This window comes from Ursus maritimus, unplaced genomic scaffold (genome assembly GCF_017311325.1).
Source record: "Ursus maritimus isolate PB19 unplaced genomic scaffold, ASM1731132v1 scaffold_6, whole genome shotgun sequence".
In the NCBI taxonomy this organism is placed as follows: Eukaryota; Metazoa; Chordata; class Mammalia; order Carnivora; family Ursidae; genus Ursus; species Ursus maritimus.
In genome coordinates, this window is record NW_024426774.1 from 73,604,872 (window position 1) to 73,613,587 (window position 8,716).

General features: G+C 56.4%; 1 long non-coding RNA gene across 1 annotated transcript; it reads right to left on the reverse strand.

The window, feature by feature from the left end:
- Positions 1–456: 456 nt before the first annotated feature.
- Positions 457–3,267, reverse strand: LOC121100967. The gene is made up of 2 exons (XR_005832750.1): positions 3,201–3,267; positions 457–2,144 (listed from the first exon to the last, which is right to left on the reverse strand). It is a non-coding gene; the product is annotated as an uncharacterized LOC121100967 (long non-coding RNA).
- Between the last annotated feature and the right edge of the window lie 5,449 nt (positions 3,268–8,716).

Consider the following 8,716-nt stretch of genomic DNA (forward strand, 5'->3'; position numbering starts at 1 on the left):
TTTGGTGAGACCGAAGCCTGCCACTGCAAGGCCTGTGACTGAGGCCATTGCTGAGCCTTTAAGGCCGCGGTCCGACATGCAGGGGGCGGATCTCTGAAGCTGTCAGTCACCTCACGTGAGCCAATCAGCACAAGACATCTGGAACTGTAGTCCGCACTAAGTGGTGAATGGGAGGGCCCTGGCCAGGACGCGGGTGGGCATCCTGCAGGACCTCCAACCCAGGGCTGCTCCCGATTTTGACTGCCGTGGCTACTAAGGTACAGACGATTCTGACTCTCGAAAAGAGGGACCCCCATGAGGCTAACACCGCCTCAGCGGGGACTACAGGGCAGGTAGCTCAGGAGGGGGAGATGGGGCAGGGTCTGGGGGCCCTAAGTGGGAACTGCCCGTGGGGGTCGACAGTGCTAGTGTGCATTCTCAGAGGTGTTTTTTATTTCTTGGACTTGTGTGTTTTTATTTCCTCTTTGTCCTTCCTTGGGATTTACTGAAGCCCTCTGGAAAGTTTCAGCTGCCTCAGCTCTGTGTGTCAGAATGGGGTGGTGAGGCCACGAGTAAGGAAGGGTTGCAGGGGTGAGGGGGAGGCGCGCTGAGCAGGACCAGGAGGTGGGGACCCTGAAGCTTTTAGTTTCATGAGGGGTGCTCTCTCTTCCCCTTCCAGGCCCTGTCCCAGCAGCAGGGCTGCCCAGAGCATGACTGGGACTGTTTCTTCCTTTTATTTCTGGCAAAAGCTACAGGAGGGGAGTTCCCCTTCTCTGTTTGTTTTGATTCTGTTGTTTTCTTAAAGAGAGGAAGGAAAACCATCATCACTTTTTCGGTTTTGTGAACAAAGGCGGGCAGAGAGGATGTTCGCGGGGGCTGGGACTGTGGGGGCTGGGCCTCACCCCTCTTCCTCTGCCCCCCCCCCAGTCCTCTCTGCAGCAGCTCTGAGCCCCTAGAACCACGTGAGGTCACGTTTAGGTGCTGGCTCTGCCTTTTAATAGTCTTTAACCTCTCCAAAATGCCACTGTAGAAATGGGAGTTTTCAGAACTGCTTTACAGGATTGTTGAGATGAAAAACAAAAGAAAAATACTAACGTGCAAAAACACAGTGCCAGGCACACGGTAAATGCCCCCGAAATGTCTTTCCTTTGCTTCCTTCCATAGTGGCGGTTGGAGGGGTCTTTCCCTTTGGTCCGGTTGTGTGGAAAACCGGGACCTTCCCCACTGAAAAAAGCCCCCCATCTTCCTGCTTGTCCATACATAGCTTCCTTCTTCCCCAGCACGACCTGCAAATGCCCACCTTAGGAAAGGCTGCGAGAAGCAAATGACTGGTAGGGCTGGGGCTCTTTCCTGCGTGCCGGAATTGTCCCCACGTTGCTGGGAGACAGGGGAGGCCCCCACGTTTCTCCTAGTCCCTTAGTCCCTCAAGCCTGGTGTCCCAATGGGTTGGATCCCCAATGGTCCCACCCCTGCAGCCCTGGGGCAGCCCCCGCTTCTTTGATGGAGATGTGGGGGGCTGCCCTGACCAGATAAAAGGAGAGCCTCACCCCACTTAGTAGGGCTCTGGCCCCAGCTGGCTCTGAAACTTGCCCAGCATATGCTGCCTTTCAGGGCATCGGGGTCTTAGTCTGTAAAGTGGTTTCTGAGCTTCTCGAACACAAGTGTTCTTTCATAGAATTGAAACATTTTGCAGACCGGCTCCCTGCTCCCCGTGATGGCCGTGGTATTTTTAAAATCCTTGGACTGAGAAAAAAAATATAAATGACCAGGAGCAAGTATACATTCAGTCACGTTTTTAAATGAATGTGTGTTTTATTCAACAGCTTCTAGTCACATTCCCACATCCTTAGGTGGGAAATGCCAGCATACAGATGATGCTGACATCCGAGGGGGCTTGAGGCTCTCGTGTGTGAGGGCACAGACAGCCCTGGGATTGAATGCTTCCTCCTTGGCCCTCCTGAGGCTGACCCAGGGACTCCGGGACACAGAGCAGGCCGGCTCAGGCCCAGATACAAAAGCCCCACGGCGTCGACAGGAAGGCACCTAGTGTGGTGGCTTTTCTTCAACACGGGGACGCAGCCTGGGCTGGAATCCTCCCTCAGCCACTAGCCAGCCCTGTGACTTGGGCACATGTTACTTCACCTCTCTGGGCCCCAGTTTGTCTCCTGTAAAATGGGGGTGACGGTACTGGTGAGTTTCTGTGAGAATGAAATGAGATCATCAAATCGCAGGACTTCCTTAGCCCCTGACACAGTTGGTGCTGAAGAAATGTTCCATTTAAAAACGAATAAAAACAAAGCCCCCAGGTACCCCTGCTCCCCTTCTTGCAGTTCCCCACTCGCCATTGTTTGGGCTGGTGCTGTCCCCTTCAGGGATGGTCTCCCTGTCCTCTCTGAGGACCCCTCCTGGCTCCTGCAGCTGCCTTGTGCCCCCTGGCCCCCCCAAACTGCCCTCCTTCAGGACGGAGCTCATCCCTCCTGTGTTGTTGCCTGGCTGGGCCTCATCTCCCCGATGCAAGGATCCCAGCCTCCCCTCCAGTGTTTTTGCCAGGCCCAGCCCCTGAGGCCAGCCCCAGCCCCCTCCACCCCAGGCCGGGCCTCTGCTCTGGGGACTGGGGAAGGGGAGCGTTGGTTCCCAACCACATGAAGGAGGGCGCGAGGGAAAGCCATAAACCCAAAGCCTGAGAGGGATGTTTGTTAAAGCGGGACAGGTCTGTGGCCAGGGACACGGAGGGAGTGTGCAGAGACTGAGCGGAAGCGGGCGTTTCAGGGGAGAGGGATGAGCACCGAGGAGCTGGCATGGGCAGTGCAGGAAGGAGGCCCATTAACACTTCGGCCCCGACCGCTTCCTCCGGCACCTCGGCCAGAGTGCACACAGGGGCGTTTGTCCCGCTTTCACTGTGGGGCTGTGTTCGAAGCAGCCCCTGCCCCCAGCCCCAGGTGGGCGGTGTAGCCCGGGCACAAGTGCCCTTTATGGATGGGCTGTGCTAGAGGAAGACAGCACCTCCTGGGACCGGGACCACCCCCCAGAATTTGGAATTGACCCTGGAGCCGCCCCCGTCCTGCTAATGCAGCGCGCAGGGCGCCGGCTCACAGGGCATGGCCAGTCATGGGGGGACAGCCCAGGAGAAGGCAGCCAAGCTTGGAAGCTAGGGTCCCCCAGAGATGCTTCCCTCCAGGGCCCATGCTGGGGGATGGTCCCCTCACCCTGCCTGCTGTCACCTTGGGTTGAAGTAATGGATTTCCACCTCCTTGAGGGGCTCTAGAGGGAGAGTGTGCCCTGGAGAGGCCTGTAGAGGAGAGGGAAAGCAGGCACACCTCAGTTATCCCTTATCACCCTCCTCCTCCATCCAAGGACAACCTGGCTACCCCCTCCAAAGAGCGCAGTCCGTGCGAGCCTGGGATCGAATTCTCCGAGGCGCCCCGGCGCTCTTCCTACCGCCAGTGGGTGACAGAAGTCACACATCCCACAGACAGACCCTTCCGTCAGGCCCCACGGAACTTCTGTCCCCCATTCACACAGCTCCTCAAGCCCCCTTCCTTGGCCTGGCCAGTCTTTTGCTCATTTAATCCATTGACAGGTGCAGGCACGTGCTGCCTGCCTCTCAGCGCCCCCTAGAGACGGCCCAAGGACCTTCACACCCTCCCCGCCCCAACCCTGGGGAAGGATCCAACTGAACTGTTTTTCTGGGGGTAGGAGACATGACAAGGGAGCGTGGATGATGAGTTCTGTTTTCTGTGGCCACAACTCCAGGCTCACCTGGGGTACAGTTAACCCCTTTCTGTAGATATCATTGTCCCTCTTTTATGCATGGGGACGCTGGGGAGACAGAGGGCCTGCCTTGTGGGGCTTGAGGTCTGCTTGGGAGCAGGGTCAGATGGGAGGGGCTCCTAGGTGGGGGGCAGACCGCATGCTAGTGGAGGGGCACCTTCTCGGGAGTGCCCGAGCAGAGTCCTGCGTGCTGGTGGCCGGTGGGCCCTGTGCTCCTGATGCCCCTTCTCCCTGGCTGGACTCAGGTGAGGGACGGCAGGAGGGAGTGAGAGAACAAGGCCCTGCCTTCACTCTTCTCCTAGGCCCAGTGCTCAGGCTGATGAGCTTCCCTACCCCCTGAACACCCCCTGAATGCCCCCGCCGCCGCCATGGCCACCAGTGCTGATGGGTTTATCTCGGGCCCTCCGGCCAGGCTGAGGGAAATGTAACTGAAGGGTGTGACACCCGCCTCGGTCACAACCAAGTCCTAAAGTCCTTTCACGACCTGCAGGGCCAGAGGCAAGGCAGGCGGTGCAGGCGCAGACACCCTCAACGCCCACACAAACACAGACAGAAACACTTCCTCCACGCCCAGCACCCACCTCCTTCACAACACGGATATCCATGCGGACACACCTTGGGCACAAATACACCCTCGCCACCCACGCCCTGCCCCTCAGTGGTAGAGACCTACAGTACACACACCTGTGCCCGGCCCGCAGCCCAGGAACCCAGAGCTCTGCCCCCATGGAAATTTCCTCCGACCGCAACCTCGCACAGGTATGCTGTGCTCGCTCACAGACACCCCTTCCTGAGCTCAACCACACGCATGAGCTCACAGATTCAGACACCAGCACATCCGAGGCTCGGCAGCACCTGTGCGCTCACGCACACGGGCACGTGCTCCGGAGACCCACACGTGGACAGGAACCCCGAGCCAGGCCCCTCGCCCCCCCAGCGCTGGAGCGCTGGAGCGAGGGGTTTGTGCAGATGGACAACTTATTTATAGTTCATGGGTTTGAAAGGTGTGTGTGTGTGTGTGAGAAAGCGAGAGAGAGAACACACGAGGTGTCAGGCCAGCAAAGTGGAGAGGAAGAGAAGGAAGGAAAAGCTCTGTGACTCACTTCCAGCCTAACAATGGCACATCTCGGCCCCTCCAGTCAGGGGGAAGGGCCCGTTTGTCAAGCCAGGCTCAGCCTGGCGCTGGGGCAGTCAAGTGAGGTCCTGTCCCACTGGACAGAGGAGGTGGGGACCCCACCCAGAGAGACTTGCTCTTCCTCTGTCTGCAGCTGGGGGGTGGGGAGGGGGCGTGAACTCAGCATCCCACGTCGCCAACACCCATCTTGTCTCCTGTAGCCATCTCTAGATGCTTTGGCTGCCTTCTCCATCCCTGACCAAACAAAACCCCAGAGCCTTCTGTTTCTGCACCATAGCTCCCGAGGTTGGACATCCCCAACCAACAGCCTACTGCTCCTGTCACTAGGATCCCGCATTCGCCACCCAACTGCACCCCACGAACCCCTCCAGACGTTTCTTCCAGGTGTGTCTGCTGCCTGCCATGCCCCTCCGTGCCCCCGGACTCATCCCCTCCATCGCTGAGGCTCCAGCTCCTTCTGTGCCTCTTGGCCCCGAGCTCTTCCTGCCCCAAACCATGGTCCTAGTTTTCTGGGTAGTGAGCCACCTCCTCCCCATTAGACTGTGAGTTCCTAAAGATCAGGCTCTGGAATTTCTTCTGCCGCCAGAACCCTGCCCCCCGCCCCCACCCTCACCAGCAGGGACCTGGACGGCAGCAGGTGGCCAGCAAGGTCTTGAGGGATGACAGTAAGGGCTGGAAGAAGGGTTGGAAGACAAAGACTTCCGCCTAACAAGGTGACTGATTTCCCTCTGGACTTGATTCTCCGGGCCAGGGCTCCATTGTGCTGGGACAGTGAGGGAGGGAGGATTTCTCACTGGGCACCCCACTCCCCGATCCAGGGCCCAGAGAGCAGAGCAGGGCCTCGGCTGCTGCATACCTATTTAGCACTCTGTGACATGGGGGCTCTCATTAGCCTCAGTTAATTGAGGCTTCTAGGGGCTGGGAAGTTGCCCAGGCCACCCAGCTGGTAAACAGCAGAGCCCTAGAGCCTCTGCTGCCCCCCCATACCATCCTGCCCCTCAGCAGCCCCGCCTCTGTCCCCGGTTTGCCCTCTGAATGTCACTGGTCTCTGACCTTGAACTTATGCTCTGCTTTGTCTGCCTGAAACTCTGCTTGTTTCTGCGCTTATCTTTCCCCTGAGCCCCCACCCCTTTGCCTGAGTGCGGCTCCTTTAACTTGCCTGGAGCAAAATGAAGTCTGTCTGTGGTTGAGGGCGTTTCTTTGCGATCTGGTAGGGAGCCAGGCTTAGCACACACGTTGCACTGAGGACGCTTTTCTGAAGTCTGGACTAGAAGCTAGACAGAGACCTGTCCTCCTTTCTCAGCACCAGCAGGGACCGTGCTCACAAGAGACGCTCCTTGTCTGCTTGTAGCTTCCTTTCTGGCTTGCTGTCTTGCACACTCACACACTCACACACACACACATACACACACACACACACACACACACACACATACACACCACAGCAGACTTGCCTCCCCAGAGCCTACACAATCCCCGTTGCAAATGATGATGGAAAAAACAGGTAATGGGCTCTGGGAAATGCATGGGGCTGACTCCTTGTGGCACAAACTCAAGTGTGTGATCCCAGCCCGCAGATAGCATGTAATTATTTGGTAAGAAATTGAATTCCAACCCCAAGCCAGCTGTCCCTGTTTTTTCCCCCCTCTCTCCTGTGCTGCTTGCCAGACCTACAGTGCCTCAGTGTTAGATGTGAAATGTGGTTGTGATTTTCATGCCTAACCAAAGTCAAAGCTGATTCCTCAATGAGTTCACTTTAGCTGGAAGATAAAGACTGACCCAGATTCTTGTGTGTTGATGTTATTGGGTGGGGCGGGGTGGGGGACGGGGGTTCCAGAGCAGAGGAGGGAGTGAATAGTCTTTGGATGGGGGGTCAACTCTGCCACAAGGGGGCTTTGAGTCACCCTGTTGGGAGTGGCTGTTAGCACCGCTAGGGATGGACCTGACCCACCTGTGTGGCCTTCGGTGACACAGAGTTGGGGACAGGCCTGGCAGGATTGCACTTCACTAACCCCTGGGGGTGAGTGTGGCTGAGTGACTTGCTTTGGCCAATGAAATGTGAGTAGAATTGACACCTGCCACTTCCAGGGGACAACAGTGCACGCTAATGTGTGAACTCTCCTCTCCCCTTCTCGCTGCCGGGGTTAACAGTGGTGTTATGGGGTGGGGTGGGGAGGGGGCTTCCTTCAGCCTGGGTCCCGGAGTGAGGAAAACATACTGCAGAACACTTCAGATGACCTGCCGTGCTCGCCTAAATCAATCTTTACTGTTTTCAACCACTGAAACGTTGGGATGGTTGTTACTGCCGCACAAGCTAGCCTATCCCGCCCGGTACACCGCCTTCGCGGGGAGATGCAGGGATTCACGCAGTAACGCGCCCCAAGAGCTTGGCCCCGTGCTCCTCAACACGCTGCCTCCTCTTCTTCTTCCTCCTCCTCTTCCTCTTCGGCTGCTATTTCACTTTTCATGCTTTGAACCAAGTCACAGCAATTTACCCAGGCCCACGAAGTGTCTGGGACCGGGGTGATAGATGTATACACAGGTCGCTGTCCCCGAAGGGCTCGTGCTGCATTGCCCCTGTGAGTCCAGAGCTCGGTGGGCCCAGGGGAGGGAGTCGTACACTTAGCAGGGTTCTCAAAAGTAAAGTCTGAACTAGATCATGGGGGAGGGGGGTTGGTTTGATTTCTTCAGGCAGAGGAAAGGGAACGGTGTGTTCTAGCAATGAGTGAGCTGCCCTTTCTTGAGCCTCTGTGACGTGCCAGACCCTGAATCAGGCACGCTGGCCCTACTGTCAGAGTGACAGTGACATCCATGTGTGTGTGCTATTATATGTCCATTTTACAGATTAGAAAATCGAGGCCAGCGAGGGTGGCCAGGTCACCCCAAGTTGGGCAGAGTGTGTGCAAAGATGGAGAGGTGTGGCGACCCTTAACTGGCCTTCAGTCTAGTGCCTCTCAAAGGGCCACATGACACAACTCCAAGGACAGCGTTCTAAGAATGTAATCCATACTCCACCCTCTGGCCTGGGAGACATTTCCAAAACACAGCTCTGGCAAAGTCACACTGCTGCTCACGAACCCACTGTATCTCCCCACTGCCTTCTAGGCAAGGGCTGGCAGTGTGGCCAGCTGCTTCGAGCCCCTCCCGACCCTTCCAGCATTGTCTCTGGCTATTCCCATTCACGTTCCCAGCGTTCTTGTCTGTGTCTGAACATTTCCTGCCATTTTCTGCCTCTTGGATTTTGCTCAAGCATTAGTCTGGAGTGTCCTTCCCCAATATATTCACCTGCCTGAGGCCTACTTTTCCTTCACAGTTCAGCCCACTCCCCACCTTCTCTCTCTGCCCCAGGGGCTCCTGCTAGGATCAAGCCTGGGGGAGCATCTCCCAAGTTGACTTGATCTGGTTTGAATGACAGGATGAGAAAAGGTCGTTCTGTTGGGGTGCAGGTGTTCGCTACTATTTAATATGTAGATTTTTAGTAGTACATGCCTACGATTTATGGATGTGTATAAATGTATCAAAGGTGTGTACTTAGAGTTGTTTTTTACTGATAGCGTAGGCAATCAACCAGACCTAGAGACTGCTGCCACAGAGGCTGTGAGAAATTGTGGAGGTTTGCCACTTACCTACCTGCTGTGTGACTTAGGAAAGTTACTTGACTTTTCTGATCCTAAGTGATCCTGTCTATAAAATGGGGATTATCCCCGTTCCTACCTTATGGGGTTGAGGAGGGCTCCATGAAATAAAACCTGTAAAGGAAACAAGGCCTCCCAGATGTTTCCTCAACTCCTAGCCCAGGGAAGGCCTGGCTGGGTGCACCCAGGCTGTTGG